The 25,589-nt window shown below is 44.0% G+C and overlaps 2 long non-coding RNA genes across 3 annotated transcripts; one reads left to right on the top strand and one right to left on the bottom strand.

The window, feature by feature from the left end:
- Nucleotides 1–1,649: 1,649 nt before the first annotated feature.
- LOC141418027 (uncharacterized) lies at nucleotides 1,650–21,761 on the bottom strand. Its single transcript, XR_012442664.1, has 3 exons — nucleotides 21,307–21,761; nucleotides 5,611–5,656; nucleotides 1,650–2,925 (listed from the first exon to the last, which is right to left on the bottom strand). It is a non-coding gene; the product is annotated as an uncharacterized lncRNA (long non-coding RNA).
- LOC109699087 (uncharacterized) lies at nucleotides 4,468–24,201 on the top strand. 2 transcript variants are annotated; one of them, XR_002213607.2, is made up of 3 exons: nucleotides 4,468–4,694; nucleotides 23,255–23,390; nucleotides 24,029–24,201. It is a non-coding gene; the product is annotated as an uncharacterized lncRNA (long non-coding RNA). The 2 variants fall into 2 exon arrangements; XR_012442665.1 differs by lacking the exon at nucleotides 4,468–4,694 and adding an exon at nucleotides 9,943–10,128.
- Nucleotides 24,202–25,589: the final 1,388 nt, after the last annotated feature.

The following is a 25,589-nucleotide window of genomic DNA, read 5'->3' as shown; positions in this document are numbered from 1 at the left end:
GGACCATGCTGAGATTGGAGCTCAATTCTCCTTCATTCCAAAGCCCGTGCTCTTCCTCACTGTCACACTGCCTCTTACCACAAGCATTTCTCCACCACAAAGATAAAGGCGTCTCCTCTTTCATGCGGGGTGCATTCACTGAGCTGCAGAGACAGCTAAAAATAACACGAGGTGTAAATCTGATCCTGCAAGAAAGGGCATGCTTTGCTTGGGGTGGGCAGAGTGAAAAAGCTCAGCTCCCCAGCCCCTCCCTGACTTTGTCCTTTGGTCTGAAAACACCCCACTCTGTGATGAGCTTCTGGAACCCGTTATGATAACACAGCAAGGGATCTTGCTGCTTTCTCCAGCCTCCTCTCCTGTTCCCTTCATGCACACGACACCTGTCTGGTCCTGGAAGACGGAGCACCAAGAAGAAGGAGGAGGCTCCCAAGCAACCTCCTGTGCGTGCCCAGACCTAGGCTTGTCCCACATCATTTATTGGCTCAAACTTGCCAATTGAGAGACCCTGCAGGACCACACTATCTTGCCTGGCCTCTCTGCCAACTCTCTGTCACTCAGTCTTCAAGCACATGCCCTGTTCTGGCCTGTATAGCACTTAGCACAGTCGGAAACACCTCACCCATTATGTGCTGCGCTGTTTTTTGGCCCTGTGTCAGTGTGGTCATTGCTGTGTGTCTGGAGTCCCACACTATTAGTCTTCAGAAGAGGTTCCTGAGTAGATAATGCATGAGAGCTAAAATGAACAAGGGGGCGGGGGCGGGGGGGTGGCAGGAGATGAAACCTTGGCTCTGCTCCTCACTGCACCACAGCTGTCCTCCCCTCTCTGGCTTTCACTTTTCTCCATTACAAAATCAGAAGGTTGCACCAACTTGGGAAATTTCAAAGGGTGCTTTGTGGCAACACTGAGCGCTTAGGGAGGAGGGCCATGTTTCATATTTGCAGTGAAAACAGAAAGAAAACCACCATGGGACTCAGTAGAAAGTGCGTGGAAGGTGTCATTCTGGAGCCCAGGGAGGGGCCAGGAGGCTGTGACAGATATACAGGCCAGAGAGAAATGAGTCATCCAGGCTCATCAGGAGACAGCAGATAAGGTCCATAAACACTCTCAAGTGACAAACTGCTACTGGGGACTCAAGCAGACCATAGAGTTACATACGTGGTGGTTGAGGTTACTCTCTCTCTCTCTCTCTCTCTCTCTCTCTCATGCATACACACACACTTACATCAAACCCCTCCACTTCGTTATCATCCACATCCACTAGATTATGTGTTTGTAGCAGCTTAAAAATGTTTAGAATTGAACAAGTCGTCCTCCCAATGAATACTTACATATAAATTCATTTGTTTCCATGAGCAACTTACAATAACATATATAAAATTATGTATTTACAATAAAATATTGCAGTACAATGCTTAAATGAATTAGAAAACAAACCGGGATTAGGGAGAGACCAAGAAGGAAGTGAGACTATAAACAAGCAAAACAAGATTTTAGGCTTTTATCAAAGGTGAGCCACATCTGTGGTTTTTGAGCTTCCTAGTGGCCAAAACATGATAATGTATGAGACATGAAAAAATGTGACGCTATGCTATTTACATCATATAAGAAGAAAGTACACCAATTTCTCAGAAGAAAAAAATAGCACCTAAGTTGGAAAGAAGTAACACACATTTTTACCATGGATAACACCATTTATTTTTACAAACATAAATAATACATAGGCAAAATTTTTGAAGGCAATACACCAATCAGATTATTGATCAGAGCTTTCTAGGTAGAAGGATGGGAGTATTAGTGACTAATTAACTCCTTAATATTCTTCTGACTTACCTACATTTTATAGCAGGCATGGATATTGAGTTTATAATCAGAAACATCCAGTGAGCTGTTTTTCAAATTTTTTATGGTGGCAAAATACTCATCACATAAAATTTGCCTTCTTCATCATTCTTCCTTTTTTTTTGTTTTTTGTGAGACTAGGGTTTGAATTCAGGTGCTCTACCACTTGAGCCACACCTCCCATGATTCTTAAATATATAGTTCAGTGGCACTAAACACCTTCATAATGCTGCACGATCATGACTATCTTCCATCCTAACTCTCCTCATGTTATAAAACTGACGCTGTGCACAAACTCAGCAACATCTCCTGTCACCCTCTCCCACAGCCCTTGCAATCACCGTTCTACCCTGTGGCTAGGATTCTGCTACTCTAAGCACTCGTCATGGGTTTTTATAGGGAGAGAACTAAGTGATGTCATGTGTATTTTCCGATTTAACAGCTATTAGTTGTATTAGCAATCATCTTACACGAAGAATGATATTGCTTCATTAAAAGTGACAGACATAGGAGAAAGGAAGACTAGGCTGTGTATGTCAGGAGCACATGTTTGAATTTGGGGGTGTAAATCAATCCAACAATTATGAGTGTTAAGGTAAACATTACCTCTGTGTAAGAACGTGAATGAAAAGACCTACCACTTACTGAGTCTTTCGTATGTGCTAGGCTGAGCATGTGGCCTAGACGAGTGTGGCCTCCGCTAGACCTGAGATAAAGGATGTACATTCTGTGCCAGAACTGCAGGGCAAAAAGAGGGCAATCACTTCCTGCCCTTCATAAAAAATGTCACCACTGACATCCCTGCAACCAAAGACAGTTTAACAAGAGAAAAGCCTAACACATTGACTTAATCAAAGTTTTACATGCACGAGAGCCTTCAGAATGAAGACCCAAAGGTCCAGAGTCAATAATCCACTTTTATGCTTAGGTTCAATGAAACAAGGACAGCTGTATAGACACAGGACTAAACAAGTGGCGAGTAGGGAAAACCAGCTAGTCCTCTCTAGATTCTTCTTGGCCTTCAGTTGTAGCATTTCTTCTCTCTGACATGGGGCAGAAACCATCTGGAATTTCTTTATGGCCAGCTGTTATGTAGAGAAGCAGAAGAAAGTGAGAGTGACATTTTTAGGCTTCACGGCTGGTTTTGGGAAAGGGAGTTCTGGTTTCCATGACCTGCCTTAGGATGAGGAATTCTAGTTTCTCTGGCTTCCCTCAAGGGAGAATGAAGTTGGTGAAAGACAGGAGGAAAGGACAGAAAGTGGCTTTGCCCCTGAGGCTCTCATTTTTGGGTATCACTTTCTGAGTCCAGCGGTCCCATCACTGCCCAGGTTTGGTCAGTTTCTCTGCCCTGTTGGAGATCATATAGCAATTACATTGATCCTTCTGACCCAGATCCCTGGCACAATGAGACTCTTCCTTTCTTGGGTTAACCTATTAAATGTGCTAAGGAGATGGGTAATGGTTACAAAGCCCATTTTGTTTCACACTAAACCCCAAAGGAAGACTCTTGCAGATTTCACCCTAGAATGAATACACAAAAACATCCACATCAATTTCAGAGGAAGCAACTAACCAATTCACCAAGATATAGCTGTAGTAACTTTTTACCCAGAAAGAAAGAAAAGAAAAACAGGACATTGTAAGGTAGCACCCCAGCAGGAGGAGAGAGAGGATACTCTCACCCAGCTCCAGGCCACCAGGTGCTTAACTGGTCTATATTTTCCCTGGTTTGTCTGTATTTCACCTAATGCCTGCTTTGCTAAAAAACACACACTTAAAACTGAAACTCCTGTTGTTGGAAGAAAACATCCACAAAGCACTTATATGTTCACTGACTGCAACACTTATGTATAACCTTTGGGTTCTTGAGCCAGAAAGTACTGAGTTCAGGTTCTGACTGTGGCCTAATTAGGATGCTGTGGCAATTTATTTACTCCCTCTAATAATAAGAGTGCTGACTCCATAGGACTGTTGAGAGAGTCAAGTGAGATGCTGGCTGGTAAGTGTCTTGCCCCATGACTGGCACACAATAAGTGCTTAATAATGAGAGTTATAATTATTCACTAGTTTAAGTTACAGCCCAGCCCTGAACCAGTCACACTGGCCAGGGATATCATGCAGGCCTGAGTCATGGAGCTACGTTCTGAAAAGATGATGCTGATTGTAGCAAGGACCAGGGGTTGCAGAAGGCCAGGATGTGGAGAGGGAAGGCAGCAATTCAGAGCCTGTTGGAGGCATCCAAGCAGGAGACTGGAGAGGCTTGAGAGGCTGGTGATTATGGCGTCAGAGCTGAGAACCAGGACTGTGCTTCTGGTAAACTTCAGGGAGTGAATAAGAAGTTCTCCCTGGCCATACTGGTAGCTTTACTTCTCCATAGTGACAGGGAAGGAGGGTCAAAGGTTGAGTAACACTTAGCATCCATCAGGCTCCCTTTCTGGCAGCAGATCAAGCTACCATACATTGCTCTACTGGCATCTTAGATTTCTAAGAAAACAGAATACACCCAGAGAGGGTGTATTGTTAAGCCAGCAGCAGGCCCAAATGCCCACTACTGATCATGCTCTCTGCGGGCCACGGGCACCTTTAATGCATAGGGCATGGGAAACTATCATCCCCCATCTACTACCCATCCTTGATTACAAACAAGTCGTGGGTTTCAAAACAGGAAGTAGCCCAATTTGGGTATTTGCTCTTCCTGACAGCTTCCCTTCCTGGCAGCTCCTCCTCCAGACAGAGGTGAGGCAGCTGTTCTGCAAAGAGCAAGACAAGACCTTTCGCAGAACTCCAGGGCAGAGCTGCAGCATGACCCACAGCTTCTGCACAAGCATATACAAGCAGGGAAGCAACATGACAGGTATTGAGAACTGGCCTTGGGCTCATATTTTATCACGTGCCTTGATGATTCTGAGAAGTGGGCATTTTGTCTCTTGTTGGACAGGCTCAGAGTTAGCACAGCCAGGAATCACACTTCTGTCTGCCTCCAAAAGTACGGACTTTTCGTTAACCACCTGGTAGTTTATACTAACATCACAAGACTCCAGCTGACTTTTTTCTTCCCTCCGTGTTGTATGAACCAATGGGAAACAGTGAAGATCACTCAACATCCATTGCCAGGAGTTAAGCACAACTTGTAGCTGTGCGTACATCACATACGCATATATGCATACACTTTGCATATTACAGTGGGTAATGAAAATGTTAGGGCTTATCGCTATGAGCAGCACTGCCGTTTCATCACACCAATCCTTCCTTTAAATTAGGATGGTCTGATTTCCTTGAAGTCAGGAAGCACCTCTATCAGTTTCATCTTGCTCACCCAAAGGATGGTGCCTGGTCACTATCTCACACACGGCAGGTGCTCATACCACAGTGCTTTAAATGGAAATAAATTGAATGCATTTTTTATCTGTGTTCCACAGTTCTTTGGAATTTGAAAGATTGCCTCATCAATGTTAAAGAGCTTTTCAAGGGGGGAATGCTTCCTTCAAACTCTGAAAGGGTTGGGAGACATTTGTTTGAAGAAGTGTAAATCTATGATATTTGTGCTTAATACACTAGGGTAGTCTCTCAGCAGGGGGTTTAATGTCTAATACATGCATGACTGTGCTATGTTCAAGATATTCATTTTGCTTCCCAGTTTGACTTACATAAGAGCCTGACCAACATCCAAAGGCCTCTCCCGCTTAAACTAAGGCTTATCTTGCCAGAATGCAAAGTTCCCACCCATTAATCAATGTCTAGTCCCTACATACCAAGAATAGCCTACTTGCCTGTAAAGATGTTCAGGAAACTGCCAGTGGCTTCCGGTAATAGCTCCTGTGAGTGGGAAAGACATAAATTATTATGAGATGGAGGGGAGGGGAGGGTAGGAAATGAGAAGTCATTGTCAATGGCTTTATCCAAAGCAGGGGAGTCCTTGTTTTTCTCTCTGTTCTATGAGGCAAGATGTGATTGCAACTGAAGCACATTGATTAACCCAAAATAACTTTCCCTCAATTTGTTGGATACTCGAGAATTCTCTGAGGACCCTGCTTTTGTTTTGAGTTAGCCATTTGGGAGTTTGGCACCAATCCTTGGGTAAGTATTCAAGCTGAGTGAACCAGAAAAATTTCAGGAACTATACAAGGACATATAGTACAGTTTAATTAGTTTAGAGAGAGGGTGGGTTCCCCCCTTCTCCCTAAACATCACTCAAGCAAATTGTTTTTTTTATGGTCATGTTAAAATAATTTCATGGTTGCTGTTTTGTTCTCATGCTAACTGAGCAGGACCGCGTATGTTATTAAAAAGGTAGTCAGCCTGGCAAAGGTGGGTGCATTCTCTTTGCTTTTAAAACATAGGGATTTAATCACCTGCTTGTGCAATGACATATTAAAGAGCCCAATCTTGAATGTCAGCAAAAGGCTGAAGTGCCTTTTAATAATAGTCACTAGCTAGGAAATTCTTCTGTGACTTTAATCAGAAATTTTCCATAGTAACCAAGGCTGCCCATGGGTAGCTGGGCAGAAGGGATTTTCATTCCATCACGCACATTGTGCTTGGCATGGTGGGGAGAACATTGCTTACTGGAACACGTGAGCAGAGCTGTGCTCTCTGCAACTGCTCTGTGCTTTTTGTTCTTCCTCCTAGGGACAATTTCTTAAAAAGACCAGAAAATTGTCTTCTTTCAAGGAAAATAGGTCACCAGTTTCAAAATATGGGTCTGTGGCGTTTAACACCAGGCTCCCAAATCTTCCTGGCATCTCTCTGTCTTGTGATATAAATCTTGTGGTTGTGAATGAGATGGGCAGTCAGGGCAACCCGTCTACTTCTTGTGGGAGCCCGGCTCTGACCGCAGACTTATCCCCCAGCTGAAGAAACTTCCATGTCTACTCATGACCCTGGTGATAAAATTGGGACTTTTTAGTTGGATGTTCAAGGCTGTCCATGATCTGGCCACAAACTGTTTTTGGCTTTGTTTCTGTTTCCTTATCCCATCGCACGAGACCCTCACCACCCTGAGTGGATCTGGGGGGGGGTTCCTTCACAGAAGCCCTTGCCTTTGCTTTAGAACATTGTTCCCCATGTCTGTTGGACAAAATTCTTTTCAACTTTTGATTGGAAGCTCAAGTGGCATCTCCTGTAGGGAGTCTCCCTTGACAGACGCCTGGGCAGTAGAGACGTTGAAACCCCTCAGTAATTCTTTGATTGGTCACCCTGGTTAGAGCATTTGTAGTCTGTGTATGCTGGTGTAAAACTGCCCTTTAAGACATTCCAGACAGAATGGTGACTCCCCAGAGCTTAGCACTTCATGTGAAGCATGCACATCTGCATCACCTGGGAGTCAGTGTACAGTCAACCTGCGGGGTTCACAGCTTTGACATCTGTCAATTTAACCAAGCAAATGGAAAATATTCAGAAAAAAAGTGTGTCTTAATGGAACATGTATGGACTCTGTTTTCTTGTCATTGCTCCCTAAGAAATACAGTATAACAACTATTCATATGACATTTACCTTGCATTAGATATTACAAATAATCTAGAGATGATTTAAAGTATGCAAGGGGATGTGCACAGATTCTGTGCAAATGCTCTGCCATTTTATATAAGGGACATGAGCATCTTCAGATTTGGGTATCCTCTCAGGGTCCTAGAGCCAATCCCCTGTGTGTACCGAGGGATGACTTATAATGCACAGTGTGGGCTCATGCTGGATCCCCTGAATCAGAATGTGCACTTTGACCAGATCCCCAGCGAAATGCTTTGTGCTTTGGTTTAAGAAGCACTGACCTAGAGAACCTGGACATCATAAGGACAATCTTTAATTCCTTCATGCCACATGGAATGTTTTCAGTAACACATATACCTAGGCCTTACCTGATTCAGGCGATCTGGTGAAGCCTGAGCATATGTGTACTTCATACTCTACAAGGGATTATCGTGCGTGGGTAGGATAGAGTTATTTACCAGAACCACCCAGAAGACATGTTCATACATATTGCTGGGCCAGACCCCTGAGGTCCTGATCCAGTAGGTAGGTCTATGGTAAGGCTTAGCATTTGCATTTCTATTAAATTTCCAAGTGATGTTTATGTTACTGAGTAGGGAACTAGGCTGTGAGCCATTGCCTAAAACATAGGAAAGCATTTGTTGGCTGTGTAAAAGGAAGAGAAGATTAGAAAAAAAAAATAGATTCAAGAAATGCCTACTGGTTTATTCACCAATTGCTGTATAACTAGGCATCTCACAACATAGGAGCTTAAGACAACCATGGTGAATCGTCTCTCACAGTCCTGGGGGCTGACTAGGCTTGGCTGGGTGGTTCTCTCTCTGTGCATGGTGAAGTTGAAGGTGCTCGCCTGTGAAGCTATCTTCCACTGAAAGCTTGTCTGGAGCTACAGGGCCCAAGATGACTTCCCTACCTTCAAGGTCCCTCCCTATGAGTGGATTCTTCCCCTGGGCAGTGTGCATCAAGCTTCCTCAGAGCACACTGCTGGCTTCCTAGTGAGAGGAAACAAAGGTCATCTGTCCTAAGGCCTGGGTCAGGAAGCTCCAGGTTTATTATGGTCACATTCTATTGGTATAAACCAAGTCTCAAGGCCAGCTTAGATTTAAGGAAAGGGAGATAGTGTTCACCACCTAATGGGAAGAACAACAAATAATTTATAGCCCACACATTTAGTGTATTGCAGAGGGAAATCAAGGGAGCTAATAAGTACCCAAATTCCACCCATCCATCATTCGGTCAGATTCAGGATATCCACTGCAGCCATCTGTTGCTTTCTATGTTGAATCCACACAACTGGGAATTCCAAATGGTTGTCAGCTTCGCTCAGCATTCCTGCCTTCCTAGTGACCTTATTTTTGGGGAGGATCCAGGTTTTCCTGCTGTTTCATCAATTTTACCAAAGATGGAAGGGGCTTGGGAGAATAGCTCTGAGTATAAAACAACACTTCACAGAGTTCTAAGGGGCTCAAGTGCTGAGGTAGAGAATTAAGTTCTAATTAAGGCAATAAAACACTGTGATGAGTCTTTACTCTTGACCATGAGGCAGATGGTTAAAAAAAGAGAGAGAGAAAGACAGGAAGAGAAAAAGCTCAGGGAACAAATGAAAAGGAAAAACTACAACACAGAACACAGTACTCCATCCATGATCCATTCAACTGGAAGAAGTTATTAATAATGACATTGGTTTGTCTTTGACTACCTCAATAGCATGTTATTTTAATAGCTTTTGGTGCAGTTTATGAAGTCCTTTTTTCAGGGAAGTATCACATCTGATCCTTTGTAAGCATTCATCATTGCAGATGAGGAAACTGAGTTACTGAGAGTGGAAACAACCATCAGAATTCACACCCTGGACTTCCAGCCACAACTCTTTCCACAATTCTATTTCAGGAAAATCCAGGAAAGAGTTTGTTGAAAATCCTGTACTCTACCTAACAGATCAGAAGGAATCATAATATAATTTAGATCAGCCTGACTTAAAACATCATTTGAAAGTTTCTTGGAAATGCTAAATCTTAGGCTTTAGCCCAAAGTTGAGGAGTCAGTATGAGCATTTGAATAAAGTCTCTAGGTGATTTGCATGTACAAGAAGGCACAGCTTTGGAGCCACACAGGCTGGGGTCAAATCATGCCGTTGACAGTCACAAGCTGCAAGCCTTGGACAATGTTGTTCTCTGAACTGTAGTCTCTTTATTTGTAAAATACTAATTGGAAAAAATAACTGGCTACCCAAGGTTATAGTGAACATTCTACAATTCAACTCACATAAACTGCTTAGCAGACTGTGTGGCTTGGAGTAAGTGCTCAGCAAATGGGAACTACTAGAATTTTGTTAGAAGTAAAACCTTCCTGATCAGCCAGCCAGATGATCTGTGATTTTCCCGTGACCAGAAAAATTCTACACACACACACACACACACACACACACACAGCAAAAGAAAGAAATGATGGTGACTTTGCCTTGAGCAAAGCAAATTGCTCTTGCAGCAATGAGAAAGGGAAAACTAGAAGCTTAGAGAAACAGACAAGCAAGCTTCCTCTGCAGAGCATCCCCACAGAGCCTCCCACCCTGGCTGGCTAGATGAGCTGTGTGATGAGGTGTCACAAGGAGGAGGAATGGTTCTAGACTTTGTTAAATAACCAATGAGTCAGGGGTGACAGCAACCAAAGCGTGAAAGTGGAAATACAGTACGTACTTTCAAGACTCAGTGTGGCCATGCCTACCAGGGAGCACTGCCTTCTCTGCCTTCTACCTGGGAGAGCACAGAGAGGAATGAGGAGCTGGAGGCAATACCAGAAGGTGAGGGGGTAGTGTTAGGGGTCAGGGTTGGTCCTCCCTGGGGCAACAAGAGACACTGGGGCTTGGGAAGATAACTAAGTTAGGACCTACAAGCTGGGATCTTATCTCCTGGGGCAAGAAAAATGGTTTCCAAATGGGGGAGGTCTATTATGGTACCATAGCTGTCAAGAGTAGACTGGTGAGAACTCCTGGAGCGGTCTCAGAGTGAAGGTCAGGGTCCTGAATCATTTACAACTTCATTAAGTGTTTGGTATTTGACTCACTCTATTTTCCATTACTATAATGAAATTCCTCAAGCTGGGTATTTTACAAAGGAAAGAATGTTTTTTGCTCACAGTTTTTGTAGGCTGAAAATCCAAGATCAGGTGACCCCATTTGTTCTGTCTCTGTCTCTGGTGAGTGCCCCAAAATGTCATGGCTGATGGCATCATGGTAGGAGTGTGTGAGCAAGAATTAACCAAGATCCTCCTGTGAGAACTTCATTAATTCCTTCCAAGGGGAACAGCCCAGTCCCAATAACTTCCCACTAGATCCCACCTCTTCAAGGTTCCACCACCTCCCCAATTCACTATAATTCCAAAATACACTCAAGCCATATTCAAACCCTCGCAGTACCTGTAGCACTTTCAATGTATCAATTTCCTTCATTCTTGTGCCATATGCAATTGGTACCCTACAAACAAGGAAATTGAGACATAGAGATGCTAAAATATTTGCCAATGTCACACAGTGAGTAAGTGGCAGAACCAGGCCACTTGGTTCTCATAACTAATACTTTGAATTATTTAACTAGACTACCAGCCAGTCCTCAATGCTATTTTTTTAGTGGAACTGATTTGTGAGTGGGTCTATTTGGTTTAAAGAACCTGGGGAAGACACTTGGGATGACTCATGGCCCTGTCTTTTGAGAAGATACCAGCCTAGAAATGAGCTCACCCTAATTTCATTTAGTCTCAAGTTTTAGTTGACATCGGCCAGACAGTGACTAAGTGCCCATTCTGGATCACTCAGTGTGCCAGCCTCCTGGGAGACATGGTTGGGTAAGGCACTGTCATGTTTCTGAGGAGCTCAAGATCTCATAGTTATAATTGGAGCAGTATAGGTCAGAAAGGTGTAAACCTGGAGAGTAAGGAGAGGATGCTGTGGTTGCCACTTCTTAACCAGTGGCACTAAGATGGCAAAGGACTGACACCATCCTTCCCTTTTGGTTTCCAACTTCCTCTGTATCCTGTGTCTTTGTGACTCTTTCCCCCAAGTTCAATTCAGCTCTCTGATGCCTCCCCTTCTCACTTCTCCCATTCTCTACACATGTCTCCTAGTTTATGAAGATCACAGATTCGGTTGCAAATTAGGAAAACACTTTGATCAAATCTCAATTTCTTCAGCTGTGATTAGAAATAACCTGTGTTAACTTTCATTGCTGCAACAAATACCTGAGACAAGCAAATTATCAAGCCAATAGGTTTATTTTGGTTCACAGTTTTAGACATTGCAGTACACATCACTTGCTCCCCATGTTTTGGAGCCTGTGGTGAGGCAGTTTGTCGTGGTAGGAGCATGTGGCAGAGCAAAACTGCTCACTTCATGGCTAGGAATTTAAAAAGGGAAGAAGGGACTGAAGCCCACAATCCCCTTTGAGAACACACCCCCAATGTCCTGAAGACCTCCCAGTAGGCTCCACCTCTCAAAGTTTCTACCATCTCCCAATACACCAAGCTGTGGACCAAGCATTTAATACATGGGCCTTTTGGGTGCCCCAAACAAGCCATGAGATGTCCTGTGGGGACTGGTTAGCACCATCTGGGTAAAGAGGCAAGATGCTCTACACAGTGGTGGGAGGAGACGTGGATGTGGCTTGGAAGATCTCTGCAAATAGTTCTGAATCCTATTAGCAATAGGACTCTGCATAGTGACCATATTTAAGCCTAACTTCTCTTATGCAAAAATCTCTCACTTATCCCAATTTCCTTTAGAGATCCTACATGATCCAGGCCCTGCTAGCCTCTCCAGGCTCAGTTATCACAACCCTTCCATTAGTTAAGATATATTGACTTGCCAATGACAGATGAGCAGGGGCTTAAACCACAAGAATGTCTATTGTTCACTTATTGAGAAGTCTGGGTGTGCATGCTTCCAGGGTTACTCAGCAGTAGCTTGATGTCTACAGATTTGGTCTGTGTCTCTCCAAATCTCTTAGTCTTCTCTTTGTTGTGACAAGATAGCTGCCAAAGCTCCAGGCATTACACCCACATGAGTGCTGAGCTTTCTTCATGTAGTTCTCTGCTTTAATCGGGAGTTCCTAAGGAGACATCTCCTGGCATCTTTCAATATGACTGTGTCTTATAACCATGCTAGCTGGCAAGGGAGGCTGGTAAAGCATACATCTTCCTTTTGTTCTGTAATGTAAGGCTATTGAGGGTAAACTAGAGTGCAGAGGGCCACCAAGTGCCAGGCAACACTGTTTTCTCTATCCCCGGAAGAGATAGAGAGATTTTATTCCTCTGTCACACGATCTGCTCAGTATCCCCCCAGCTTCTATGCTTTTTCTCATGCTGGTTTCCTCTGCCTGGAAGGTCTTTCTTTCCCTTCATCTGGCGAACGAACCCCTACCTGTCTTCTATAACCCAACTCTTTGATACCTTCCTTTTATATCACTTTTGATCTCAGGTCTGGGTTAGATGGACCTCCCTCTATGGACAGAAAGTATCTTTTATTTAAAGACAGTAGAGTCTAGCGTATGACCATATAAAGCAGGGTCCATTAAATGTTCAGTAAGTAAATGAATACAGAACACAGTTGCCACCTTCCAGTCAACATAAAGTTGAAAACAAGATCATATGTGAAAAGTAATATAAATTTTATCAATGAAAATTGACATGATGACATTATTAATTTCAGCTAGCATCTATCATATGCGTTCTATGTGCCAACCACTGTTCTAAACATCCTACACAGCCAAAATCAAATCTTAACAAAAAACCCCATGCAGTAGGATAATTAACTAGCATACATTGGTTTTGCTAAAGTCAGAATTCTTAAGGCTCAGGGGTGTATATCCCAAAGCTATATTTCCCACTTATGCTAAGGTTCTTTGTGAGGTCAGGGGATCTCTAGTCATTGTAATCACTCAAACTGACCATCTGGTGGTTGTAACATCCAAGGCACATGGTTTGTTCATTAGTTTTCTGTTACTACAACAGAATACTCAAGGTAATCAATTTACAAAGAGAAAAGGTTTATTTTGGTTGAGAGTTTCAGAGGTTTCAGTCCATGATTGCTTGGCTCAGTAGCTTTGGGGCCTGCGGTGTGGCAGCACATCAAGGTGGGAGCAGGTTCCAAAAGAAGTATGTTCACTTCCTAGTTAGGAATGAAAGAGAGAGGAAGAGGAAGGGTCCAGGGTCTCACAATATCTTCTAAGGACACCCCCATGATGTAGGGACCCCCAACTAAGCTCTATCTCTTAAAGTTTCCACTGCTTCCCCATAATGCCAATCTGGGGACCAAGCCTTCAACACATGGGCCTTTGGGGAACATTTTAGATCCAGCATGGTAGAGGAAGATAACCTGAAAGACCCATTTCTCTGTCTGAAAGGGATGCACATTAATTCTAATACTTCATGGCTCCAAGAAAGTCAGATATTAATGCCCACCCAAGCTCAAAGAAATTGTTGGTAAGCTGGTCAAACAACAGGGGTGGAGGGTATCTGATAAATTGTCCAAGGTTACACAGCTGGCAAGTGATTGATGCAGGATTCAAACATGGTCTTTGTGATTTAGGGGAGAGGGTCAGAGAGTGAGTATTTTAGGTTTTGCAAGCTGTATGGTCTCTGCCCACACTACTCACCTCTACTGTTGCATGTCAAAAGCAGCCACAGACAACACATAAACCACTAGGCCTGACTGTACTGCAATGAAACTTTATTCACAAAACTGTGTGGTGGGCCATGATTTGTTGATCCCTAATTGAGAGGCTTTGCTTGTGACCTCAGGGTTACCCTGAGTTCTGAAAACTGTGAAATGATGAAGGAATGTGAATTCTAATCATTTTCTACTGAATATCTGGAACAACATTACCTCCCTAGCTGATCAGAGTTAAATGATTTCACAGACTTTAATGGGTCACTGAGCTGTCATGAAGCCAAGGTCAAGGGTAACCAGCTTCTCACTGAGGCCTGGCTAATTATTACTATTCAAGTTTAAAGAGGATGACTGGCAATTTTCTTCCTAAAAATGCAACAGGAACCCTACCAAGGACTAAGCAAGTCACTATTAACCCCCCATTAGCTATGTGGGGTCATTTCTAATGGCACATTCACCAATAGGACAATTGTTCTGCTGGTCTGTGCTAACCAGCAATTCAAATCAGTGGGAATCTCTGGGCACCAGAGCAGGTTTTTTCTGGGCCACCTAACCCAGACCTTGTTTTTCCAGCTGACACTCTGCCCGTGTCAGCTAATTCCTGCATTCCAGGGCCAACAAAGACTTTAAAGTCACACTGTTTTTTCACCATGTTATTAAAACCCAAATGGTTTTGCATATTCCTAACATGACCAGGAGATTCCCGGCATAGCTTAGAAATTGCTCGAATGTCACAGAGTCTGGATTTCCCATTGGGAAGACCAAGTCCAAGTCCATTTGTGGACTTGCTGTTTCTAAATGGCTCAAGTTCTACAAGGACCAGGAAGTGAGTAAGGGGCAATTGGAGGAGAAAACAGAGCCCACCATCGCCCGGGCATGCATGGACATCTGCAAATCTGTCAGACAGCATTCACCCTTACCAATCTCACCAGCTCCGGGATGCTGGGTCAATTGCTTCCCTTCCCAGAGCCTCAGTTTCAGCAGGTGGAAAACTGTGACAGTGAGTCTAACACCACAGAGTTGTCAGGAGGTGGCCACGTGTAAGGGCCCCAGAGGCCCTCCCTGAATGGCAGTTGGCATGGAAGCTGGAGGGCCTTAGGTTTAGCCAAATCAGAAACAGCAGAGAACTGACTCTGGAATACGCAAACAAACCCAAGCTAGGCTCCACAGGGCTAACTGGGAATCAATCAGTAGAAACAGCTGGAACAATTAGCAGAATGAGCTCATGGAACCTGCCCCACTGTGAGTCTTGCTCTTTCTGGGATGGCACCCAGTCCTTCCTAGGCTGGTCCACAGCTTCCTGGAGTGGGAGGCCTGCCTGGTGATGGGGGTTAGGGTGCAGAGGGAGAACTTGCCCCATTTCAGCTGCCTGTCTTCTCTGCCATCAATTCTTAGGAATGCTGCTCTGACCTTACTAGAGAGAGCAGCTGGGGCCACCCTTCAGTTGGAGGCCTGGGGAAACCTGTGATGTGGCCCCAGCAAGTGGGGCACTGAGGTACAGTGTAGATGTACACATTGCCCTGATCCCCAAATCCTTAGTGGCAGAGCTGCAACCCTGGGGCCAGAAGTTTACACTTTCTGGATGTTTTAGAAGCATAGTTGGACTCTCTGAGCTCATTAAGACTTTACACCCCTTTTTCATACAAGAAAACTGAGGCTTGGCGATGGATGCTTAGTGATTTGCTTAAGATCACCTAGATAATAGGGTGATGGCCAGGCTAGAATTGAACTTAAATGTCTTCCTGCAGCCTGTCTACATTGACACCCTTTAAAAATGGGGCAGGGCTGGGGAGTGTAGCTCATTGGTAGAGTGTGTGCTTAGCATGCACAGGCCCTAGCATCAATCTGTAGCACCACACACAAAAAAAAGACAATTAAAATTTAAAAAGGCATATCCTCAAGTGGAGAGGCTGAGGCTTTGCTTGAACAGAGGGTACAATGTAAGGTTCAAGCAAATTTCTAAAATCTGAGCTATATTCAAGGCTATTATCTGTCCCCACTAAATAATACAGACTTTAGAACAAAGGGCCCTCCCATTCCCTACCCCAGACTATATTTAAGGCAGAGGAAAGGTTACCTCTGGATCCAAAAGACTGAACACAAACACTATGTTTGCCAGATTTGTTTTGTAGACAATTTTCAACTCCTGGCCCTGCCATTTCCTGGCTGTGTGTCCTTGGGCGGATCACTTCCCCTCTCTGAGCTCTATTTACTCCTCCTTCCCCCTTGCAAAACCGAGGTAGTGGGAGAAGTAGATATCTTTTGTAACCTGCAAAGCAGCTTGTTTATTTATTGGTAAAGCAGATCAAGGAGAAGTCCCAGTTGGTAGCAGGTGTGTCTTCATTGCTTTAAAAGGGATAGAGAACAAATGCCAGCAGTTATTCTACAAAGCCTGGAGCCTCCTTCCTGTTTTAACAACCTCCCTGGAAACAGTCAGGGGGGAGCAAGGCCTCCCCGGCTGAAATCCCAGTCAATTGCATTCCAGGCAGACTCACCAATCATTAGCTATGCAGTTTTGTTTATCTTGCCCCAGCCTGCAATTTGACCTCTTACAAAATTCCAGCTACAACACAGAACAGGTTGGACCAAAACTGCTCAGTGAGCAAGGAAGGCTCCAGGAAGAAGGCTTGGGGAGTGGGTATTAAGGACACCAGCCCAAGGCCCGCCCTCCAGGCCTGGCAGGTGCCAAATGACCTTTAGGCTCCCTTGATTTAAGAGTCTAAGTAGTGACCTGACCCCCCCAGAGAGGATAACTCCTTCCCAATTTGGAAAATTATCTGGCTGCAGCCCAAAGTCAGGTCTCCACTGTCAATGATAGCAGCAAACTCGCCTTCACTTCTTTGCCCAATGGGGCACTGTCTGTAAGGCAGGGATGGTGCAATCCTCGTTATTTCTCTGTACAGAAGCAGAAGTTGGGCTTCTGATCCATTGAGTCACTTGCATAAGGTCCCAGGGAAGGTGGAGCCACTGCAGCTGCTTTCTGTATCTGCCTGTATACCTCCCTGCTTCTCTTCCCTTTCTTGTGAGAACAGAGGCTGCTGCCTGTCTTCATGGACCGGGCACAAGAGCCAGGCTAATTCAACAATGAGACCCCAACCTTCTGGCCAAAATAAGAGGGACACATGACCAAAAAGGTCCAATCAGATGCTGGCACAAGGATTTTGCCTCTAAGAACACATTTATGCCTCATGCAGCAGACTGAATGTTTGTGTCCCCGCAAATTTGTATGTTGAAATCCTAACCTTCACAAGGCATGGTGGCATATGTCCAAGACTCTGAGGCAGGAAGATTGAAAGTTCGAGGCCAGCCTAGGCTGTATAGCAAAACCCTGTCTCAAAAAAGAAATCCTCACCTCCAATGTGATGGTGTTGGGAAGTGGGGCCATTGCAAAGTGGTTTGGTTATGAGGGATTAACGCTCTAAGAGACACTGTGAGAAATAAACTTGTGTTGTTCATAAGCCACTCTGCCTATGATAGTTTGTTATAGCAATTCAAACTGACTAAGATACATTGTAGCAGCTCAGTGTTATAGATCCCCATTTTACAGATAGACAAACCAAGACAAAGCAAAGTTAAGTATATTGCTTAAAGTCACCAGGGCTAGGATTCCAACTCAGCAGCCAAGTGCCAAGGTCTACGCCTACAACCACTGAGTTAGTCTAAGTCTAGTGTGTCTTTTGTTCCACCACACATCAAGACTCTTGGCTTTTATGAAATGTCCTGACCCTCCTCTGTTCTGTGTCCACTGTCATTTCAACAGGTCAGTCAAGTCAATCTGAGTCACTCTCATATCCTATTGGATCAAGTCCAAGTAGTGGACCAGCCACGGGATTGGTTCTGCCTTCCCTCCACAGTTCCGCTTTACAAACACAGACATACACACACACAAACAGACACACAGACCCCAGCCTTGTAGAAACATCAGATCACCATGGTTTCTGAAAAATGTCGGCTTTCCAGGATAGCACTATGCTTATGTGCAATGCAAGCCACACTTCAAACTTTGTACTAGCCACATTAAGAAAGTTAAAAGAAACTGGTGAAAATAATTTTAGTGACCTATTCAGTATGATTACAGTCTTAACGCGTCAGCATGCAGTCACTATAAAACAAGTTATGAATGCGTTTAATTTGAAGTGCTGGTGGCCTGGCCTGTATGTTACGTTTTAGTTTGGAACAGCCATGTTTCTAATGGAAATGTTTCAGGCCACAGCAAATGTGGGAAGTGATGATGTTTGTATGGTATCTTGGAGTAAATAGTTGACCCTGCTCTGAGTCAGAGACAAAAGGAAAGATACCCCCACTTCCCACCCTGCCCTCCAAACAAATTCCCTTAAGGGCTGGATGTTTGGAGGTGTTGTGCGTATAAGGAAAGACAATGTGTTAGGAGATTTCAGCCCCATTTCCCCTTGAAGTAGGAGCTAGATATCCTTGTTCAGGGCACAGCCTGTATAGTTATCTTCAGACCCCACTGAGGGACAAGGGATCCATTTCTGGCATACATATATCCAGCAGTGGTATATAAGCTGGTAAGTTCTCAGCTGGAACTTCTGTTGCTTTTTTTTTTTTTTACTTCCCTTTCCTTTCTTTTTTTCCTCTACTTTTTCCTTTTTCTCTTCTCCTGTTCTACTCTTCCCTGCCCTTCCCTTCCCTTTCCTGCCCTTCCCTGCCCTTCTTTTCCCTTTCTTTTCTACTTTGCTCCTCTTGACTGTTTCTGCCAGGTTCATACAGTCCTCCCTGTTGTCTCTTAAGGAATAAGTTAGGTCAACATTTCTCAAATCACAGTTCCCAGAATAGTCAGTTACAGCCATCTATTAGAAAAGCATGTTCTCAGGCCCCATCCCAGACTGACTAAAGCAGAAATCTGGGGAGGGAGCAGGCTTTAACAAGCTTTTGAGAGATCCTGACTTCTCCAGGCAGGATGGTGGTAACCTCTCCCCCCTACACACTGTACTCTGGGAGTTTTCCTGAAACAGTCATTTCCCAAATGACTGACAGCCAATCAGATGGCCATAACTAGCTCCATGTTGCAGAAGTGGAAACTGAGGCAGAGAGATGTGTAATAATATGCCCAGGCCACACAGCTAGTATATGGCAGGCCAGGAAGAGACTGGAACCGCGAGCTCTTAGCTTCAGAGCCCATGCTGCAACTGCTCTGCCATATGACTTTCTTCTCTTTCTTCCATGCTACTTGATGACTTTGGCTTTAAAATATGTTGTCTTAATCTCCCCCCGCCCCCAATTCATTCACTCATTTATTCATTCCAGATTAGGCTCCTAATCTGTGCCAGACCCATACTGGGCACAGGGGCTCCAAAGAACACCAGGGAGCTCATGGAAGCATCGACTTGGCCATAGGGATCTGCAACAAACCAGGAACAGTCTGGATTAAGGTGGACAGAGGCCAACAGAATAGCTGGGAGTTATAGGGGTAGAGTTTCCTAGTAGGAACATGTGTGTTAGGATTTTTCAGGGTGGGGCTGATTATGGTTCTCCCTGTAACTATTTCTTCATCACTGATTTCTCTAGAAGCAGAGTTTTCATTGTATCACTTGAATGCTAACTTGGCCTCACTTTCTTTACTTGTCAGCTGACCTCTGAAAGGGCAAGGTTTGAGTGATTTCCCTGCATTATGATAATTTGGGAAATAGGAAGTGGTGCATGGTAGCTGACACTTTTGTAGGATCAGATATCCATTCAACCTGGATGACTACTTGGCATTCTTTGCCTCTTGGGAATGGCTGGTGTCTGTTAGGAACATCTTTGGCTGCACGTCACTGAAAACATGACTCTGTGGTTTATTCTCCCTATTTTTGACAAGAGTATAGAGTGGCACTGGGTGCCTTGGTTCAGCAGTTTACGAACACCAGGATTCAGAGTCCCTTGACCTCACCCCTCATGTTTGGGTCTCAGAATCACATGAAGCCCCCTGGCACTAGGCCACATATTTGTGTTCAAGGCAGGATGGAGGGAAAGGTGTTATGACAGGTAGACCATTTTTTGTAATTTGGGTAAATAAAAAATCTCAGAAGACTCCACAAAATACTTTCTCTTAAGCCTTATTGGTCAAAACTGTATCACATGACCTCAAGGAATTCTGTGAAAATATTGGTTACAACTGGCTCAAACTCAGTGATTTATCATAGAGGCTGGCATGGTTCTGTTGGCAGGGAACAGGAGAGAATGGACAATCTGCAGAAAACTCAACAGTGTGTGCTGTTTTCCTCATCTTCAATGTCATCATCTTCTATGTCACCATCATAACTAATACATAAGGCTCCTTGCCATGTGCCTAGAGTGTCTTACAGGTGTCTCCTAGGAAGTTAGTTCTCTTATGATGACCTTAGAGATAAAGGAAGAAGATCACATGGGAAGTTGAGTGACTTGCTCAATGTCACTCAGCTCCCAAGTGGGACAAAGTAGATTTGAATTCAGACTATACTTTGCCAGAACACACATTATTTACCACTTCACTGGGCTGTCCCCAGAGCAATGGGCATCTCTAGGAAGGAGAAGCTCAGTGTCATGGCCTTGAAAACCCAAAGCCCCTCTGCATCCATTTTTGTGGTTTCTCTAGAGCTGTGTCCCCAATAAAGCCCCTGGTGTCTCCAGTGGCTCTGTACAGCTTAATGCTTATTTTATGTCCATTTAGGCTGGAAACTGAGCACTGCTACTATTTTTCACAAAATACCAGCTGTCAAGAAGCAGTTAGTTAGTTGAGTAGTCTTTGCTGAATATTTAGGGTCAATGAAGGACTACTTCAGAGTATACAATCTTCCACCATCTTGCTGGCTCTTAAAGTGTCTCTTTCCCATCTCTGTTGCTTCCTCCCTCCTTCCCAGAATTCCCCAAGAATTCCAAATTCTTTTGCCTCTGTGATGCAAAGTAGTTGGATATTGCCATGGTTTGGGTGTAGTTAGAATGTATCCCAAAGGTTCATGTGTTGGGAGCTTGGCTCTCAGTGTTATGATGTCAGAAATAGGGGCGCTTTAAGAAGCGAGTCCTAGTGAGAGATTGTCAACCATTGGGGAGAGTTAACCCCAGAAGAAATTAAGGTAGTTCTTGCTGGATCCTGTTGAGTACTCACAAGAGCCCCTTTCTGCTCTCTGCCTTTCTGTCATGAGATCCCTCTCTTATGCACACTTCTGCCATGATGCTTTTCACCATGATGAGATACAGTCAAGAAGACCCTCACCAGAACCAAAACCATGCTGTTTGGACTTCTAGCTTCCAAACAGTGAGCTAAAAAGACTTCTTTCCTTTGTAAAGTACCCAGACTCAAGTATTTCTTATACCAATGATAAATGGACTAAGACATACCTCTTCTTCCAAACATGGGTGGCAGGAAGTAGCAGCTGGTGTCAGGGTGAATGGGAGCTTATAAGTCATGTATCCTCTGCATTCTTCCTGTTGTCCATCCTTCTGTGGGCTCCCTGGTCTGATCAGGTGCCTAGACTTGCACCTGCTGAGGCTAACTGTTCTCAACTGGCCTTTGGGTCACAGCGTGACCACCCATTGCTGAAGTCCATGGTTTTAGCTGTTTGCCTCTAGTTCTAAAGTCTACTCACGCCAGCCCTTCTCAGTGACTCAATCCCCTGCTGGGCCACTGGAAACTTGCAAATGCCTCGCACATGCATACTAGCCCATTTACCCAGCTGCTCTCTCTGCACAAGCTGTACTGTTGTCCCTGCCCCACTGGACATGGCCTTGTGTAGGGCTACTCTTCAGCTGTGCAGCCTGCTCACCACACCCAGGGAAACATGCCACAAGCTCCCATCCTGCTCCACCCATCTGTGTTCTCAGGATCCTCCTGGATGTTCCCACATGCCCTCCCCAGGTTTCTTGAACTGGAGAGCTAACTTCCTGAGTGGGTGCCCCCTTCATTCCCCCTGCCGCCTCCCCTGCAGAATACCCTCAGTGGGCAGAAAGAGCAGGGTTCTACTTCCCCACCTCCTCTCAGCTCAGGACTCATGCGAAGTTGAATCTTCTTTATGCTGAGTGACCTTTACCTTGTCCCCTCCCCTGAGGGCACAATAGACAGGTACTGTGAGTTGAATGTGTCTCTCAAAATTTCATGTGTTGGAAACTTAATCTCAAAACTTATATGTTAATGTTACTTAAGGGTGGGACCTTTGGGAAGTAATTAAAATTAGATGAGGTCATGAAAGTGGAGTCTCCACATAGACACTAGTGGCTTTATGAGAAGAGGAAGACACACCAACGTGTGTGTGCTTGCTGTGTGTCACCATGTGACACCTCTGCTATGTTTGACACAACACCAGGCCCTCAGCAGATACCAGTACCATGATTTTGGACTTCCCAGTTCTGGACTTCCAGAGCTAAATAACAGCCAAATAAACTTTTAATCTTCTAATCTGTATAAATTACCTGTTATAGCAACAGGTAATGTTTTGTTATAGCAAAAAATGCCCAAGAGACTAGGGTCCAGTCAGTCAATAAGAACAAACCCCAAACTTCCTAATCAATATTAGAAGATCCACAAAATTCTGTTTTCAGTTCTTTTCCAAACTTTTTAAGGTGCTTGGACAGAATAAGGGATCCCTTGTCACTCTCTTGGAAAAGTAGCCAGAGTTGGAAAGTTTCTCTCTGTTATAGTCACATTCAGTGGTGACTATTATAATATGATTATCCACTTATCCAAGAAGAGAGGTAAAATACAAACAATGCAATTAAGAAATGCACTGAATGTCCTCTTCTAGGTCTCCTATTCCTCCTGCACCTCAGTGAGGAGGTCCCTCCCTGTTCCTTATAGGGAGAGAAATTGACCCCTCCCAAACCCCACACCTCATCAAATAAGTGCAACCAAAATAACCATGCAGGACCAATTTGACCTATTCTGACAGAAAAGATAAATTTATCATAGCCTACACCTTTGGCAACGACTTGGCAGTGAAGAGTGCTATTAAATGCTTACAGCCTCTGACCGAGAATTTATCCTACAGAAATCATTCCCAAAAGGAAAAACCGTCACATCCAAATTCGTTATAGCAATAGCTATAGTGGCTCCAAATTGGTAACCCAAAATCGAATGACAGTGAAAGGAGAAGGCAAACACAGTACCTGTAAACAGGGAAATATTAAGCAGTCATTAAGAGCAGTGGGAAGATTATGTAGCAACACCAAAAGTGCTTGCAATTTTATGTTCTGTTAAAAAGGCAGAATTTCAAATTGCCTTTGTGTAGTTCTTCCAAACCCTCATGCCTTACATTCACCTGGTCTGCACTTTCCTTTCTGTTTTCCTCTCCAGCCCAGTGCAGACCCCTCCTTACTACTGCACTTAAGGCACACATGGGGATCTGCCTGTGATGATACAGAAGATAGGGAGAAAACATGAAAAAACGAGGTGGATCTGTTGGGCTGTCATGGAGTGAGATGGTGGGAAGGTGGGTTTTTTTTCTTTTTCTTCCCTGTTTTGTTTATCTTTAAATGTTAAGTTGTATTGAAAAGAGAGGAACCTAAGTAGGTTCCAAGTCCTTCTGGGGCTGAGTCCCATAGCCTGAGCATTTTAAAGGGAGGTAAGCCATGTTAGTTAACACTTCTTTCTTTATCTCTTTTTTCTTCACCTTCCTTCCTTCCTAACTTTCTTCCTCCCTTCTTAACTTCTTTCCTTCCTTTCTTCCTTCCTAATTCCTTCCTTCCTAAATTCCTTCCTTCCATAATTTCTTTCCTTCATTCCTAACTCCCTTCTTTCCTTTCTTCCTTCCTAACTTACTTCCTTCCTAGCTTGCTTTCTTTTCTTTCTTTCTTTCCTTCCTTCCTTCCTTTCTTCTTTCCTGAGGATTGATTCCAGGGCTTAATGCAAGCTAGGCAGTGCTCTACCACTTGAGCCACATCCCCCAGTCCAGCTCCTTTCCTGTGTCCCTGTTAGGGCCCAGAGGACACTCCATTCTAGAGACAGAGTTATGTGTAAGACCTGCCCATGGAACAGAAAGAAAGCATTGTGTATGGTGGTCTGCTGGTTAGTCAGGTTTACACAGCACAGGTTTGGTTGCTTGCTCACTCTTGCTGACTTTACTTCAAGCTGCACAGTTGACACTCCTGCACTGGTTTCATCACGGAGGTGTGTGTGATATGTGGCAAGGAGAAGAGGAGGAGCAGATGACAGTGCACCCTGTGGACACAAACGATCATGGAAATCCCAAGATTCGGAAGTCTCAGACTGTCTCTAAATGAATTTAAATAAAATAAAATTCAAGAAGGTATTCATCACACTGTTTGATGTTTGTGTCTTGTCTCATTGCTATACCACTCTGCTTGTGGGTTATGAAGTAATGTTTTTAATAAATCCTATAAATATCTTGTAAATACTGCATATTCATATTGCTTTGTGATTTTTTCAGTGTTGAAAGCAAGAATTTGATAAATGTTTAAAATAAATTTCAGTTTTCTTGAATTTATTTCAGCATATCTTCGTAAAAGTAAACCCCATGAAACTCACAATTTGAAGTGGCCTGGCCCCTTTCACTCCCTGAGAAATCCAGGACCCAACATCTGAGCTTGACTGGGACAGAGACTACCTCATCTTGGAGTCTTCAATGTGCTTGGAGATGGAATCTATTCTTTATCTTTAAAATAAGATAAAAGGGAAAAAGGAGAAAAGAAGACAAAGCAAAATCTAGGTGCTAATCAGGCAAAGGGGAACTTCCATTTTAAAATGGAAATCAACCCTTTTCATTTATATCTGCCTTCCTCCAACCCCACTAAAATTACTCAGAATAAACAAAAAGGGAGAAGTTTAGCAAGACAAAGGCAGTAGGAAAACGTCAGTTAACTTTTTTTTTCAAAAAAATTAACTTTTTTCTCAGAAAAGGGATGGATGAATAGTAATTTACTTGGTCAACTGGAGATAGCTTTAACCTAAGCCAGGAGAGAGGAGCCAGAGGACCCTAGAGCATCTCAGAAGTTGAAGGCACCAGGCACCCACCCCATTCCCACCAAGTGCGGTGGGGAGTAAGGTTGAAAACAGAAGGAATGGTTGAAGAAGCAGAAGATACCAGTGCTATCATCACCATCACCATCAGCACCATCACCACTATCAACACCATCAATCACCACCACTGCCATCAACACCATTACTAACACTACCACCACCCCCATACCATCACTATCACCATCACGACCACCATCACTGCTACCAACTCCACCATCATCACATCACTGCCATCACTGCTACTAACAGTGCCAACACCATATTACTGCTACCATCACCATTGCTTCATCATTACCATCACTGTTACCAACACCATTGCTGCCAACACCACCATCATCATCACTCCTTCCCCCAACCAGCAAATCCAGCAAATGTCCCTTCTCTATCACAACAAATTACAGAACTTTTTCTTTGCAGGAAGATGATTTAGATAGATACTAGGCACTGTCCAGGATAGGGGCAAAGACTATTTTATAGGACTATCAAATGATAATATCCTTAAATGAGATCCATACTGACTACAGGATGGTCACCCCCAGACAGGACTCTGGAAAGGTCATTTCTAGGGAAGCTGACCAGCCTAAAAGCAAAACTAGTTTGCTACTTTTTCACCAATATTGATGCTCACCAGTCAAAAAGCCCCACCCACAAG

This window comes from Castor canadensis, chromosome 16 (assembly GCF_047511655.1).
Source record: "Castor canadensis chromosome 16, mCasCan1.hap1v2, whole genome shotgun sequence".
NCBI lineage: Eukaryota > Metazoa > Chordata > Mammalia > Rodentia > Castoridae > Castor > Castor canadensis.
The sequence above is the reverse complement of the archived record's forward strand: the minus strand, read 5'-3'. Positions and strand labels throughout refer to the sequence as shown.